At 34.9% G+C, this 17,838-nt stretch overlaps 2 pseudogenes; one reads left to right on the top strand and one right to left on the bottom strand.

The window, feature by feature from the left end:
• The window catches only part of LOC107844528, a 29,175-nt pseudogene extending 28,946 nt beyond the window's left edge, over nt 1–229 (top strand).
• A 916-nt stretch (nt 230–1,145) lies between these two features.
• On the bottom strand, nt 1,146–3,813 carry LOC107844529 (annotated as a pseudogene).
• Nucleotides 3,814–17,838: the final 14,025 nt, after the last annotated feature.

Genomic DNA, 17,838 nt, shown 5'->3' with positions numbered 1-17,838 from the left:
TTTGTTTTTAAAGATACTTGTAAATGTATATCCCTTTATCGAATAGAAAAAGATGTGTAATTGTGTGCCTTATTTTCTACGACAAGGGATGCTCGAAATTAATGGTTTTTTCCCATCAGAAGGCAACAGTTGGAAGCTTACTGGCGTGCACCGAAAGTATATCACGTCTAAATATGGCAATGCTGCAAGATGTGAACCAGCTTCTTTTTTGTTAGAAGACTGTTTCTAGGATAAGAAGAACACATGAGGGGGAACGGCATGCTTTGCCAGTAGTTATGTTGAATGAAATTATTGATATATGCACAACATATGTTACCCAGGCTCTGGGGAAGGGGCAAGGGTGTTTTTGAGTTCTTTTGCTACTAAGAGAACCATGTGTTTATTTGTTTTTTCATGTACATTGTTTGACATTGCTGGTGTTTTGTGAAATATCTTGCTTTCCATACTTTTTCTTGAATACAAACATTAGAAAGTTAAAATTTCTTTTTAACAGTATAAAGCTTAAGTGATTAAAAGTTTGGGCACATAACACACTTAACAACTAATGTGACTAGAAGCTTAGTGGACACACTTAAAAAGCCTTCATATATATATATATATATATATATATATATATATATGTATGTATGTATGTATGTATGTATCCTCTAAAACAATAACTTTATCAGTTGGTCTCGAGAATAAGGAGTGTCAATATCAATAATACTAGTGCGAGAGAGGTAACAAATTCGCATATTAGACCAACGTATTTATTAACTAGGTACCTATTTTAGCTTATCCAATATTATTTGCGCTAAACATGTAACTCAATTATTTAAGCGCCATAAGCAAAAAATGCATATTGAAACCTGTGTTGAGCAAAAAAATATTAGTAACAATTTGTATTTGATCTTTATAATCACAGTACAATAATTTTCTAAACTAAGTCTTGCCCATGAGGCAAGAGCTGCATATATGTTAATAATCTAATCAGTGTAATTAAATAATAAATTATTGCCTCTTGAACAAAAGTTTTCAATTTCAACAGTTTTCTAAAGTCTTGCCCATAAGGCAAGAGTTGCATATATGTTAATAATCTAATCAGTGCAATTAAAGAATAAACTTTTGCCTAAGAACTTTTGCCTCTTAGGCAAAAGTTTTCAATTTCAAGAAAAGGAAAAGATCCTCAAGATAGAATCTATGTCATAGAGAGGACTGTGATTGTTTCCATATGGATTTGCAGGTATGAGAATATCTTTAAGAATTTCCTGATCTAGCTGTAGACCAATGCGTCTCTCTAGATCAGACCTGCAGAAAGTCGATGTTGATGCTACTATTGTAGATTTTAACAAACTTGAAAGAAAAGCCATTGGCACTGTGCTTTTCCTGGATTGGTTGGTGGTAAGCCAGCTATTATTTTGAAGATGATCCTTTGTCTTTTCTACAAATTCAAATCCAAGAAACTTCTTTTAACCAACTAAAGGTCCTTGATGAACAAGCCTTGAAGAGAATTTTGGGCATAATTTACCAAAATTTTGTTGATAATGTCTTGTTTAAGACATTTTATTTTTACTGCCGACAGAACTCTCTGAAAGAAATCCAGATTTAGCACCGCAAGTAATTTTCCCAACCAATCTGATGGTGTCTCAGAATCAACGTACTGAACAGGTTTGGATGGAAAATTATACTCTAACTTTGACAAACCAGATGTTAGCTGCTCTTTACAGGCATTATTTGCAATTGCGTTTGTTAACTGGCTAACAATATTGACTTCTTCAGATACCGGTAGTAATGTTTCACAGTGATGAAGAACAGATATCGAGTTGGATATATTTGGAAATATTGTATCCTTAAGGAATACCTCAGTATGAATTTTTAGGTTTTTCTCGGAGATATCTTCTATCATTTTCATGAACCTGGCTGCACATCTGAGTAACGCCATGTTTGATATGGTAATCTCAATGTTTACTCCATAGCAGAACTTTGCAGTAAGTTCAAATGCATAAGATCCGCCAGGAAGACCAGTAAGATTGATTCTTGAAACCTTTGTATCCTTCGCCTCTAGCAGCAGCTTTCTAATTCTTTCACTTCGCGAAACCAGAGGGAACTGCAAATAATGACAAATTAGTAATAACATTAGAAATGTATCCAAGATATTCTTCTTTCATTTTTCTTAATTTTAACACGAAGCATATAACTTAAGTTCTGTAGTTCTGTTTTTGCATTTGGATATTGACTTTTCTTTTATCCTCAACACAGTTGTATTGATGTCGGTAGCCTACTTATAATGGCTAAAACATCAATCTTTTTCAAGGTACTTTAGACTAGCTATTTCTTTGCATAACTTCTGTTTTTCCATAGACTTGAGCATTGCAATGATGATGAAAAGCGGTAGATTAAATTACACGAGAGGAAGAAAGATTGTACACTTCATTTTTGTACCTTGTGAAGAGCAAAACTACCAGATCCGACTTCTATAGTAAGATCACTCGAAACATCAGATATTGGCCTGCAATAGAAGATATAGTCAATGATCAAAAGTTGGAAACTTATATTTTAAAAAGAAAAATTAGCCTAAGGTTTCATGCACGCGCAACTTAATCTCAAGAATACAATATTGGATGTATGGAGTCTTAAAGCTATCTAAATTCAAACGATGAAACCTTAACTCTTCAGAGAGCATAAGTCAGCCTGATTTTTTGCGTGTACATATGACCGTAATTTAGAACCAAAAATAGCATAAAAACACAATCTTGAATGGATAAAAATGTTGAAACAAAGTTAACAATACTCTGTGTGTGTGTTGTTTTTGGATTCAATCTAGCAAAGTGCCAGATTTTTTCTGATGTCTTTAAAATGTGGTATGGAGTAATCTAATAGCTAATTGCAAAACTCATCTGTACTAACTAGAGGGCCCTCACAAGATACACATGTTGGAAACTAGGAAAATAATTATTAATGTCTACACCATTCACACAACATCTTGAACAAGAAAATTGAACACATTGGACTTTAGATGTTTAAAAGATCAGCTATTTGATTTGTCATTTTCAATGATTGCAGCCTTAGAAACTGCTCATCTATAGTCATTATCTAGAGTATATGATATTAACTTTATGAACTCATAGAAACTCTACAATCTTAGGTTTTAAGGTAAGTTCCATCACAATCAGTTTCCAAAGCTAAAAGTATTGCCATTTTCACTTACCCAGCACTTGAATGTAGTCTGTCATCAGTGGAGAAGTCGGGACTTTCACTAAGGGAGTTTCGAATACAAATAGGTGAACACACGAAAGAAATCAAGGGATTTAGTATCTACTATATATACATAAAAATATACTTTTCCCCTTATATATATAGCGTAATTCTTTCACGAAGGCCCTTGTGATATACGACCCTTGCTCCACCCGCCTTTCATAAATACATTTATTATTCAGATATTTTGGTGGTTTTAGTTCTCTTCTAGTGCCAAATCCTACTACCATTATAGAGTTTAAACCCATGGTCTGTTGCTCTATGTTATACAAGCTAATAGCTAAGGTGTTTTCTCTTAGAATCAATAAGTTAGTGCTTCTTTAATCTCTAAAACATAGGCTGGATTTATTTGACATGGAAAACACAGCCTTTCTCTCCAAGACCAAACCCTCGCAACTACTCAAACACAATTATAATCACAATAACAAAGTCCCTACAACCTGTTCGACACAATTCCTCATCATCTTCTAATGCTAATTATACCACTAGTTTGAAATACTTGGAACGAATTTCTTGTACCACCTTGACCTTATACGTTTGGCCTTCCCAAAATATGTTGTGATTAACGTCAAATCCCATATTAACGACCTTTCCCTCCAAGACCAACTCCCAAAACTACTCAAACATAATTATAACCACAATAACTCCCCACAACCTGTTCGACAGAATTCCTCAATGGTAAATATTTACTACAACAATAGCATATCCCAAGTTCAGCTTACGTTCACCTCCCCAAAAATCAAATCAATATGCTAATTATATAACGAGGTAAAATTACCACAATGCATCAATAAGCTAAAATTACCACAATGACTTTTGATGATGAATTTCATACCTGAAAAACCCTTAAGGCAAAAGTCGATTCTACGAATGTTTGAAAGTCGATTCTAGAATTTGGAAGAAAGTGAGGAAGAAAGAGATTTAACGGTTTGGGCAACTTAGCCTCGGACTTTAGAGAGCCATCACATGGGTTGATTCTGGAATTTGGAATAAAAAGACGAAGAAAGAGATTGAACAACGAATATTTTAGAGGAGGATATTTTCATCCAAAAAATATGACTTAACAAGTAAAGGCTATTTTAACAAAGCCATTTTATTTGGGGCTAAAATTTAAAAGTCACTCTAATTTGGGTCTATTTTTTAGAATAACTCGGTAGCAGGAATGAGGAGTGGAAGAGCCTGAAACTTTGAAGATATCTCAAAAGATAGTGTTAATTTCAGAAAACACAAACAACATGCAAGTTACCAAAGATGCAAGCTTTCAACACCACACCAACATAGATAAATTAAAGAAAATGTGGAAATTTTCATTAAAACAGTGACGATTATAGATATCTTCAACATAACTTCATACCCATTCTCTCCTCTTGATTTTTGACCTAATAGTTTCAATGTCACCATAAGTGAAGTTACAAAAGAAAAAGACAAAACACATTAACATGACAGAAATGATGTGTGTGAGAGAAACTTAGGCAATGAACTGGAAAATCATATGTCAGTAAAACAATATGCTTTTCTTCCATTTGTTAAGTTAAACATGTGATGGTTACTGGTGTAACACTTAATAGTACATCTTTTAAGTACAAAACTAAACTATTCAACATCTTAAAAACCACCAAATGGCTATCTCAATGTTGGATGCGATTACCCTAAAGTGAAAGTGGAGTACAGAAGTATCATTTTTTAATATTTTTGTGAGCTTGGTATCTTATTTTATTAGATTATGTGCAGGCAAATTCTGGGGCTCATTAGGAGGTCAACATCTGAACAATTGACATAAGATTTTTTTTTTCTGATAACCTAAATAATTCACATGAGATTTCATATTTTACTTCTTGTGAAAGGCATGGAAGCTGAATTAATGACTCTGTCCGGTAAATAAATGTAGCATGAAAATGAGATTAAGCGATTCTATAAGCCAATTACAATTTCTTATGTTAATTTAGTAAAAAGAAAAAAACTATTCACGCTTGTCATTCTCAGGGCTATCACTTCCATACACCACATTTCTACAAACAAATTGTCATGAAAATTCTGTAAGTACTTGAAAATGTTGAAAGTATCAAGTGCAATGACTGTGTATTATATTTTAGAAAAATGACCGCTCACTTATTGAACAATAAAGAATAACAAAACACTAATATATGTTGCCCTGACCTTTAAGTTTGAACAACAAAGTCTCCTCTGATTGTGCCAGGCTCCACATTAAGAGGATTATTAGTTGCTCCTATTAGCTTGTGGGCAGATGCTACAACACCAATACCCCCTCCCAAGCCTTGCCAAAAGTAGAACACAATCCAAAAAATTAGAAAACTCAGCAGATAGTCAAAGATAATACATAATGTAAAACTTGTAAGACTTTAATATAACTCATTGGTTTTAATTTGTAAGTGATAGAAATGAGGGTAAGAACTTTACCATACGGACAACATGGCTAAAAGTAATATGACCGATCAGACTTGGAAGAATGATTCAGATTGTAGGTCCTTGTAATGCTTCTATTAAAATTAAGAATTTTGAGCATTATACATAGGACTTAACAAGGATGAAATACTAAGAATAGACTTGAGAAATGATTGAGAACATTAACATAGTGATTGGATTCCCTTGTCCAATCAACAAAACAAGCCTAAGAATATAATTCACTCTTTCTCTGAAAGCAAATAATCCAGAAAATTCAAAGATCACAAGAACAACAACATACCTAGTGTATTCAATAAAGTGGGGAAAATTTTCAATACAGAAGCATTATCAAAATTCATCTTATGGTTTCTAAATTCCTACATGACATGACCCGAACCAAGGCCTAGTTGTGTCGAGTTCCTCAAGCCCAATCGAGACTTAAGACTACCCCCAATACCTAACCTTAACCGCCCTACACCCTATATTGGATGAATTTTGAACATATAACAAGATAGAATAGAACAATCATAAATCAAATACATCCAAACGGTGTCAACCCCAATACTAATATCAATGCCAAGGCTGACACTAATACCGACACTACTCATGTCCATAGTAGTCACACAAAGCCTCTATCCAAAATCAAAATATCCGACCAATACATGCCCCCGACCATAGCTAAAATCAAAGTCCAAAAAATAAACAGAGTATGTAGAGAAATTCATAACATAAAATGGAGTCTTTCGGAGTATGGAAGCTCACCACTTCAATCTAATACAAGTTGTCCCCAAATCCAGTCAATGAGAAGAAGGAGGAGTATGGCCGGTTCCTGCATCGCATCGGGATACAGCGCCCGAAGACGGGTTAGTGGGTGAATGCTATCATATACTCAGGAATAAGGATAAAATAGTGTCAACATTTAAAACCAAGTAAATAACCAAATGTATCCACATACATACATATACATATATACTATGTTAGGAAAGAAAATCGGGTTTAGCATGTATTTAAATCATCAACCTAGGGTGTATAGCTTGACCGTCCTAAAATCACCAATGGGCTATATGGGTCCAGTGTTACCCCTTGAATGATCCCCAATGCGTGTAACCGCACGAACCGGAGATATCATAGGGGCCGGGGATTCTCATGTACCCTTTTCCCTCCATGATACATATACACAAGTATAAACTTAGGGGATTCCCGTGTACCCCACAAGTATATGGTCACTATGATCAACCCTCATATCGGCAAACATGAATTTTTAGTGTCCGTCCATTGGGCTCACAACTTCACAGTTAGCTATCACAACCAAACATTATTGCCCAATTAAAACCTTTAGCATATAACAAACCACCAATTTCATGGATTAATTACTAAGGCATTATGAAGTGGTATCTTCATACCGACTATAGCTTGTAATCAATGTCATTAGCCAATACTTAGGGTATTCCCATGTACCCCATAGACTCCATTATTAAAATCACTTGGAGGATTTTTGTGTACCCTTCAGGGTTTTCATTTAAATCAAAACCATGGCCACCAGGACCTTACCAATCTATTTTAAACCATTTAAATTAATTTAGATTCCATTACCATATAATGCAATGCAAAGTCTTTAAAGAAAGTCCAACTATGTGACAAAACCATTCTCACGGGCATTTTATCAAACATGTTGAGGACATATAGTTTCCAAAACCAAAACCAAGTACTAATTGACCATTCCCATGAAATCACAAGTCCAAACCATATTTATAACATGAAACCATAAGCAAAAACATAGGAAAATATTAACCCACCATTAATAACCAAAACCCCCAACTCATATTTTAAAACCCAAACCATACAACAATAAAACCATCCATGAAAACATGATTTTTGTTTGAACTAACAATAAGGAAGGAGTAACATAACTTATATACCAAAGAAGACCGAGTTATTAGCTCTTGAAAGCCCCTAATTGAATCTCTCACCAACGTCATGATCTTCTTCTTAAAGACGAAGCATCTTGCTGTATTACCTTCAGAAAACCCTAGCCTCTTTCTTGAACCAAAATCTTGAGAGAGATTTGAGAGTGTTTAAAGTGTTTTTAATTGAAAATAATAGGGTTAATGAAGTCTCAATAGTATTTTAAGTCATGGGGTCAAAAGAAGTTAAGAGGAAAAATGTCCAGAATACTCCCAACTTAAACTATAAAAATTCCCGCAGGTAGGTACGGTTGGACCACTCCACTCGTACCCACATCATACAAGTAGTACCCTTCAATTATACCCAAGACAAAAAGTTAGACCCCATATTTTATCCAACGTAGGACTCCGCTTGCCCAAATCGTACCATCATCATATGACAAGTACCCACCTAGTCGTACCCCAAGCATAATGTCAGTGGCTAGAAAATAAACAACATATAATTTGGCACTATACTTCTCGTATCATGTACATACGACTCGTATGGAGTCTTATCGTACATTAGATAGAAAATAATCAAAACTACACTGAGTAACATACGACCAAGATGATACAAGAACGATCATAAAGATGGATATTTTTGAGTATGTTGAACGCAACATACGGAGTGTACGAGTTGAAGTGTGAAAAGGGCTCCAAAGTCGCCCCTATATTGCACTTCATGTGAGCCATTTTGTCCATTTAACACTAAGGGGCACTTTTGTCATTTTATCTATTATTTGTATTAGCCTATATAAAGAACATATTAGGGTTTTAGCTCATTAGTTATTGATTGTTGATGTAGGAACACAAATAATACCTCTCTTAAGAGAGAGAGCCTTCCTAGGCCGAAACTAGGACATGAGCAAGTGTGGATTCACTTGTGAATGTGTATTGCTTGGAAACGTTGGTGCTTGAGCGGTGGAATCCCTCTTGTGTCTCCGTAAGGGTGTGGTGTTTCTATTTTAAGTCCTAGGGGCCCTTATATTTAACATATCTTTGGTTTCCTAATCTTGTAATAGTGTATGTCTCACTTTCTATCTTTACATTTCATGTCTTAGTTTGTGTTATCTAGTGAACCCGTTGGTTCTTATTGTGTCTTGTAATCTTGTAACATTGGATTGTTGTTATCCTAGTATTGTTCTTCTTATTATAATTTTTTTTATCCCTTATTGTTGTTAGTCATTTACACCTTGTTTCTTGTTGTTGTTGGAGCCGAGAATTGTGTTTGTGTTGCTCTCAGGTTTTTTTTTATTTGTGGACTATTTTTTGGCTTATTTTTTAAATGATCCAAGTTTGTATCGTATTATTTTGTATCAAAGCATGGATTGATATTGTTCCTACAAGATCAATCTTGGGCTTCCTTGTTAGAAAATTTAAAAAAAAATGTTAAAAACTAAAAATTCCAGAAAAATAGTAATTTGTCTGTGTTTGTGTTCTTGGACAAAATTGTGTTCTTGTTGTGTCTTGGCCGAGATTTGTTTGTTGTGTGTCTAGATCTAGTAGTGATCTTGTTTGTTTTGTTGTTTCTAGTGTTAGTTTTCTTGTCCACTAAAACTTTGAGTCTAGATCTAAACTTAAGCTTAAACTTGTTGAAAGTTGTTGTTGTGAACATAAAATTGGCCCATTGTTGTTGTTCTTGTTGTTATGGATTTGAAGGTGGCCGTGTTGATGTTGTTGTTATAGCTTGGCCGAAGGTGACCTTGTAGTTGGGCATTGGACTTGTTGTTGTCGTTCTTGAAACATTATTGTTGTGTTCTTGTTGTTCTTCACCCTTTCATCTTTTTTTAACACAAGAAAAGTGAACTTTAAATCTACAAAAGGTGAAAGACCAGTTGGAGTAGTTGTTGGTGAAAATAGACTTAACAACTTTTTCAACCACTTTTCCATATTTCAAGGAGCCTTATTTTCTGGAACTAGTACAAGTCAAATCTCACCTTTTGAGTTGAATTTTAAAAGAGTTACAAGACTTGTGCTTTCCCTCCAAATACTAATTGTCTTTCATTCCAAAATTATAAGGATTAAAAATTTCAAGAATGGTGATTAAAACTTATGGGACCTAGGGCCAATTAGAAGGTGACACGTCATCAAACTACTGTTCACATGATAAATTTTGGCTCAAATTTTGATCTCTTAGTTTTATTTTGGTGAGTTCTTTAGTTTCGTTTGTTGATTCCAATACTAACTTACAAGCTAGTGACCATTTACTAAATTGTGAGTTGGTTTTGAAACCATTCTTCATATTTATGTCCTTGTGTTTTTTTTCTTATTCTTTGAAGTCATTGTAAATATTTGGTTCACCTCTCAACACCTCACGGAGTTCAAGCAAGCATAAAACACTTGTGAGATTGAGTGTGAGAAATCTGAGGACAAAGAAAGAAAGAGAGAGTGTGAGGACATTTCTTTTACAACTAACTCGTTTGTTGTTTTGTAGTGAAAACTTCTTGGCTAAACTCAATTGAATCGGATGAGATTGAAGGCAAATCTCAAGATGGAAAGAAAGTCGAAGTGCAAAATGAAGATGTGGCCGAGACTTGAAGTTGTTGTGTTCTCAGTTTCTTCTCATTTTGTGGGTTGTTTTGGTTTAGTTATATCGTGAATTTGAGGTCAAATTCCTCTCAAGATGGAGAGGATGATACGGGAATGATCATGAAGATGGACATTTTTTAGTGTGTTGAATGCAAACTACAGAGTGTACGGGTTGAATTGTGAAAAGGGCTCCAAAGCCGCCCCTATATTGTACTTCATGGGTGCCATTTTGTCCATTTAACACTAAGGGGCACTTTTATCATTTTATCTATTATTTGTATTATCCTATATAAAGAACATTTTAGGGTTTTATCTCATTAGTTATTGATTGTTGATGTAGGAGCACAAAGAACACCTCTCTTGAGAGAGAGAGTCTCCCTAGGCCGAAACTAGGACATGAGCAAGTGTGGATTCACTTGTGAATGTGTATTGCTTGAAAAAGATGGTGCTTGAGCGGTGGAATCCCTCTTGTGTCTCCGTAAGGGTGCGGTATTGCTATTGTAAGTCCTAGGGGTCCTTAGATTTAACATATCTTTGGGTACTTAATCTTGTAATAGTGTATATCTTACTTTTTATCTTTACATTTCATGTCTTAGTTTGTGTTGGCTAGTGAACCCGTTGGTTATTGTTGTGTCTTGTAATCTTGTAACATTGGATTGTTGTTATCCTAGTGTTGTTCTTCTTATTCTAATGTTGTTTATCCCTTGTTGTTGTTAGTTATTTACACCTTGTTTCTTGTTGTTGTTTGAGCTGAGAATTGTGTTTGTGTTGCTCTCGGGTTTCCCTTTGTTTGTAGACTATTTTTTGGCTTGTTTTTTAAACGGTCCAAGTTTGTATCATATCACAAGACCCCTAAATCTTACTCATATCATACGACTAGTAAGCTTGAGTCGTATGATGACCAGAGAGTTCAAAACCCAAGAAACTTCTAAGGGTCAAACTCATGGTGTTTCACTAAAGTTGCACCATTTGAGAAGCATAATCCTATGAACAATTAAATATTCTAGTAAAAAAATTCCGAGAGTTTAAAATATAAAGGTATGTGAAACATTAAATAAACTTGAAAAAGAACTAAGAATGTAAAAAAGAGTTAAGTTTGCACAAAATATCTAACCGAGAAAAATAATCAGTGTCCCTGATCCTCATCATGGGCACTAATTCCTTAAAGAAGTTCAATGTTGAAGCCATGTTTCTTTCCAACTTCTTCCGAATAAACTATATATATTCCTCCTTTGATGTAAAGGGGTTTTTGAGATGAGTTAAAAAAGCTGGGAAGAAGATGCAAAGAGAGTAAGACGAAGTGAGCCATTTTGTCAGAAGTAAAGGGAAAGGAAGAGAAATAGACGTAAGTAATTACGAGGGTTTAATACGGGAAAGTTTTAAAACCTAAAACATTACAGAAGAGGATTGCTGTTATAAGATTAAAAGAATGGAAAAAATGTCAAAGTGAAGAAAAATAGAGAAATAAAGATAAATTGCAATCCTTGATTTTAAGGCATGCCACATCACCGGATCCATAATTTTCCTTTATATATATATATATATATATATATATATATATAAACTTTATACTTTCTAATACATGTAAAAGTACTACTCTTTCTTTTTTTATATATTTTTAAAAACATATATATATATTTGTAATAACTACGTCACGTCCTAGTAAATTATAGTTGCACATTTTATATACCTTGGGCTTATTTTTCTCAAAAATTATAAAGATTTCTTATTACCATTTTTAGCAAATTAATAATAGAGCAAATTATTTTTCAAATATTTTCTAAATTGAGTTAAGGTCTATCTTCAGATAGGCTCTGAGGGGTCTTAACACCTTTCCCTCGAGTAGCTTGAATTCTTATTCAGAATCTCAAAAGTTTACGAAAGATCAAACACGGAGTTTTTACATATAAAATGATTTCTTTTCTTAATTTTTACTAAAAAATTTAGGTGACGACTCTAAAAATAAATTTTCAAACCCCAGGAGTCACAACGATCATCATATATTGTGCACTGTTTCAACCGATTTAAAATAGGATGCAACAGTGAAAAATCGCAAAAAAGAGATTTATATATAGTGATGGCCGCTTAAGTGGTTAATTGATCACTTAAGCGATCACCGCTTAAGCGGCTGGGGGTCGCTAAAGCGGCCAAGTTCCATATGGTCAGCTTCACTTAAGCCGTCCAGAGCTGCTAAAGCGCATGCCGCAAAAATGGCTACTACTTAAGTGGTCCCTTGTCCGTTTAAGTGGCTATACCAAATATTATCTACATCAGTAACTTTGCTAAGTTGCAAAGTTATCGATCGAGCCCTCGAGATTTGTTCAAAATTCTGTGAATGCAAATGAATTAGATTACTAAGCTATTTTTGATGTTCTAGACTCACTAACAACGTTGGATTTTTTGAAAAAAGATCATTTTCAATAAATTAACACCCAAAATCCGTAAAAAGCCTATTTAAACTAGTTTCCAAAGAGAGGGTCAAAATGCAAACTAAAGGTTTCAAATCCGAATCGACTCTGCTACTAACTCAAGTTCGACATTCTGGATCTAATAAAACCATCCAAATCGCCATCCAACACTCAGAACATCAAATATTGATCGAAGTCAATTATAGGACTTTTAAAGCCTCTAGAAACCTCAAACTCTCCTAAAATCCTCAGAACTATGTCAATCATCCCAACACTTCAAAATCAACATGCAACAATTACGAAGAAGGATAAATTGGTCAAATTACATAAAAAGCAAAACTTTCACAAATCATGTCATTACATAAATATATTAAGTTGCTAAATTCATTTAAATTCTTACAGAATTAATCAAAAAGCAAGTCAAAATCTAACAAAATATAAGTAGAAGAAGATAAAAAGTAAAAATTAATGCAAAGGAGAACAATGAAAAATAGAAGAAAAGTGAAAACATAAGACGTATTAGGGTAGGAAAACTATTGGGTATAAGGTAAAATAGGATTTTACAATATTAAGTAAGAGTAAGGGTGACAAATTTCCGCCCATATTAGTGAAAGGAGTCCATTTAACCCTTATTTATTGAGTTGGTCATTCATATTTTAAATGGGTAAATATGAACTTCGACTCATTTTAAAAGTTCATACAAATATGAATAAAATGGGTAAAATGTGGGTATCCATTTAAAAACAGAGATCACCCACCTATGCTTAAAATTCCTAATTGCACTACAAAATTTAAACTTTTTATAAGAAAAAAAATATGGGTAGGAGTGGGGTGGGCTGGGATGGTTGGGGAAGAGATTTTTTTTTTTTTTTGAAAACAATTTAATTTTTTTCATTTTATTTTTTGTAATAAAATAAGGGGGGGGGGGGAGGTAGGGGTGGGGGATTGGGGGGAGGGAGAGCCAATTTTTTTAAAAAAATTATCTGATCTAAAATAAAATTAGGGGGAGGAGGTTGGGGGTGGGGTACGGTGAGGGGTTGGGGTGTAAAATTTTTTAAATTTTTTTTCATTTTTTAAAAAGTATTTTTTGGGGGGTGGTCTGAGGTGATTTTATACACTTTGGTATCATTATTCTAGCTTATTTCGCCTTGTTTTGAGAGCAATTCATGTGCTTTATGTGTTCATATTGATATAAATAAGCATTTAAGTGTCCAAATACGTGATTACAATGTCCAAATTATTTTTCAAACAAGTTTGTGCTTAATTGAGTAATTTAGAGTTCAACCCGGAAACTAGTGTTACTACCTTGAGCTAGTTGTTTGTCTAGTTGGTATCGTTGGATTCTAATGTGTTTAATTTATTCCAAATATTTTAATGATGTAATTATGAGTGGAACAACTTGTTTTTAATGAGCAAATCTCAATTTGATCAAGTCAAGAGTTGGAATAATAAGTGGGAAATCATTGCGAATTTGTCTTATCTTAGCTCTTGTTTTGATTTATCGTTGAGAATATTGTGTTATTTTGATCTGTAATATGTGGTATATGATATTGTAGGAGGCTTTGTGAGATCAATACGGTGATATATTGATGATTTAAAGGCCAAAAATTCATTGATAAAATATACTACATAAGGCATGGACAAAGAATAGGACATTCTATACTTAACCAAAATCTTAGAAGCAAATTTCAGTGAGTCGACGTGGCGCATCGGTCCAATGATGCGTTCAGCGATGCGTCGCGTCGCTTAATCATTCATGGTTGCGAGCAGATCCTATTTTGAATAGAATTTAAGGCACGCATTTTAATGAAGGTATAAGGATGCGTAAGTACATTTTAACTATTACTTTGACACGTAAGTACATGGATGAACATTTTTTTGGACGAAAAGCGGAGATGGCTACACAGTTTATTAGTTTTTAATTATTTTTATTTAGTAGCATGTATTCAATTATTTGGATCATGATTATGAATATTAGTGGCTAAAAACCCCCTCTCCGGGGTTAAAGCCAAAAACATGACTACTATTATTTTGGATTAATTTCGTTAATTTTGATTATCATATTTGATTGTTTGTTTATTCTTGATTTAATTATTTTATGAATTGATCACCCATAAAATACATATATTATCGATCTTTTGATCTCGGAAGAGGAAATAGGGAGATAGAACATGGGAATAAAAAAAGTTAAGATTTTTTACTTTTTTATAAAATAAAGAATTAAATTTAGCGTCTAGGTCAGAGATGTACATAGATGCCTTACTTGATTCATACGTAGATGATAGCTTTAATTAACTTAATTGGATTATTACATCCCCGTTCAACAATGTAGTTGTAATATTGGATTAGGTAAAAGATTATAGGTTGGGAACCCATGATCATGCAATTGACCCTACGAATCAAAAACCAAGATAGGCAAATTAGCGAATAAGATTTAATAACATAATATGATTATTCGGGGTGCTTTAACCCTGGGCTTTACTCCATTACTTGTTCCAAGAATTTATTTTTCCGCATTATTTATTTTATTATTAATTTACAAAATAATTCAAAATTCTCTCTTTGGTTACTTTCGCACTAAATTAATCTAGACGGTGAATTAAAATTAAATCGTTGCCAAATCAAGTCTCTGTGGGATCGATATTCGGCTTTTTTGAAGGCCACTATATTACTTGGTAAACCACATACACTTGCGTGTATGCTGTCAAGTTTTTAGCGCCATTGCCAGGGACTTGTTATTTAGCAATTGTTTATTTTAGTTTTACTTTTAGATTTATTTGGTGTTTTTACGCTTGGTCTTGTTTTTGTAATTTGTAGGAAACAGGTTAAAAGGATAATAAGCTGGCAAGGGATCGGGAGTTGGTTGAACCAAACTAGGAACCCGAGTAGCTTTACCATTAACGCAGGAGAAAAACAATCTTTCTCCCTAGAATTCCACAAATTCGAGAAGACCAAGAGCATACTATTCCTATGGCTGAACAACAAGCAGCTGGTAGGAAGGTTAGGGAAGTGGCAGTCCCACTTCCAACGAACTTGACTTCCCCAATTCAAAGACCGACAACTGGAGGGAATTTCGAGTTGAAATACAATATGGCGCAGCTTCTTATTAGCAGTGGACAGTTTGCAGGGCTTTCACACGAGGATCCACAAGTCCACTTGTAGACCTTCATTGAGCTTACAGATATATTCACTCCAACCGGAGTGACTCCAGATTATGTGAGGTTGATACTCTTCCCCTATTCACTTATTGGGGAAGCTAAAAGGTAGTTGAATGCACAGTCAGATAGTGAGCTTCAAACAAAAGCCTGATGAAAACCTCTATCATGCTTGGGAATGTTTCAAGGCCCTTCTTCGGGATTGTCCACATCACCAACGGTCTAATGAGGTATTTGCTTATACTTTTGTAGAAGCTCTTGATCACAATACAAAGATTTTGCTAGATTCAGCCGCAGATGGTCAAGCGTTGAAGCTAACTTATGATGAGTTGTACACATTGCTGAATCGCATAGCACAAGGAAATTCAGAGTGGCATTCAGATTCTAAAAGTGCCACGAAAAGAATTGCGGGAGTATTGGAGGTGGACCAATTCATAGCCCTATCAGCTCAGGTTTTTGCATTGTAGAATTTAATCAACACAACATTCAGCACCATGATGTTGGGAGCAGCACAACCTGCAGCCACAGTTAATGCCGCCCAACAAGTCGCAGGTTAGTGTGAGGTATACAGAAATAATAGCCATTCAGCTGCCGTGTGTGCTTTAAATCCAGAATCTGTGATGTATGTAAGCAATGCTTAAAGGCAAAATTACGGTAATGCCTACAACATAAAGTGGCAAACTCATCCACCTAATCAACCATGGAACACCCCACAGCCACAGGCCTAATCAAATTAGTCTACGAGCAACATAAAAGAGATGATAAAATAACTTTTGCTGGTCAAGTACAATTAATTGCGGATCTGAACAATCAAAGGGCAGAATTACAGAATCAGCAAGTGGCCACAAAAATTTTAGAGTTGCAAGTGAAGCAATTATCACAGGTACTGAATACAAGACCACAAGGTGGTTTGTTAGCTGATACAGAAAATCCCAAGCAAGTCATGACAATCACTTTGCGGAGTGGTAAAGAGCTTCAAGGAGAACCTCTGATGGCAACAAAGGAGGTAGATGCTGATGTAGTGACCCAAAAGGTGGATGAAGAAGTTATTGAAAATTCAAGAAAGTCTGAGTACTTGAATGAAAAAGTTGTTGAACCAGTGAAGAAGTGGCTGCCACTACCCTTTCCTCAAAGGCAAATAAAAGCAAAGTAGGATACATTGTTTAAAAAGTTCATTAACACATTCAAAGAGTTGCATATTAATCTACCTTTGCTAGATGTTTTGCAAAGTATGCCTAAGTATGCAAAGTACTTAAGGGATGTGGTGACGAAAAAGATAAAATTGCAAGATATGGGAGCAATAACACTTACTGAAGAGTGTAGTGCGGTAATGACACAAAAAATCCCCAAGAAATTGAAAGATCAAGGAAAGTTTGCTATCCCTATTCAAATTGGGGGAAAAGAAGTCCATTCATTGTGAGTGACTTAGGGGCAAGCATAAATTTAATGCCCCTATCATTGTTTAGAAAATTGGGCTTGGGAGAGCCTAAAGCGACACGAGTGATGATGCAGCTAGCAGACGGATCTATAGCATATTCGGATGAAATCATTAAGGATATCCTCATTAAGGTTGGTAAATTTGTTATTCCTATTAACTTTTTTGTTCTTCATTTTATGGCAGACGAACAGGTACCAATTATTTTAGGGCATCCATTCTTAGCAATCGGAGGGGCTTTGATTGATGTTAGAGAAGGCACCCTCAAGATGAGGGTAGATGATGAAGAAGTGGTATTTGATGTTTACAAGGCCCCCATTGAAAATCTCTTACATAAAGATTTATGCATGATCAATGTGTTGGAAAGGGATGAGTGTGGGGTGTCTAAGCCACTAAAGGCCTCTTCCGACTACCTGATTGAGCGGCCTAGGATGAAGCCACCAATTCCCAACATGTTAAAAGGTAAACGAGGTCATAAACGAAAGAAAAAATAGCTTTCGAAAGGGAGTAAAAGGGTGAATGAATATGGTTGAGTTGAGTTGGGTCGTGCCGCAATACTAAATTAGGCACTTTTTGGGAGGCAACTCAAGCTAAGGTATGTTTTTTTTGTTTTTTCTTTAGTTTTTACTCCATGTGGTTTTTTTTGAGCGGGGGGGAGGCGGGGGGGGGGGGGGGGGGTGGAGCCACGGGTTGATGGAAAGTCTGAGTACTATAATCTTGAGCTTGAAGCA

The sequence above is a fragment of the Capsicum annuum genome, chromosome 5, assembly GCF_002878395.1.
Source record: "Capsicum annuum cultivar UCD-10X-F1 chromosome 5, UCD10Xv1.1, whole genome shotgun sequence".
Lineage (NCBI taxonomy): Eukaryota > Viridiplantae > Streptophyta > Magnoliopsida > Solanales > Solanaceae > Capsicum > Capsicum annuum.
This window is presented reverse-complemented; position numbering and strand designations above follow the sequence as displayed.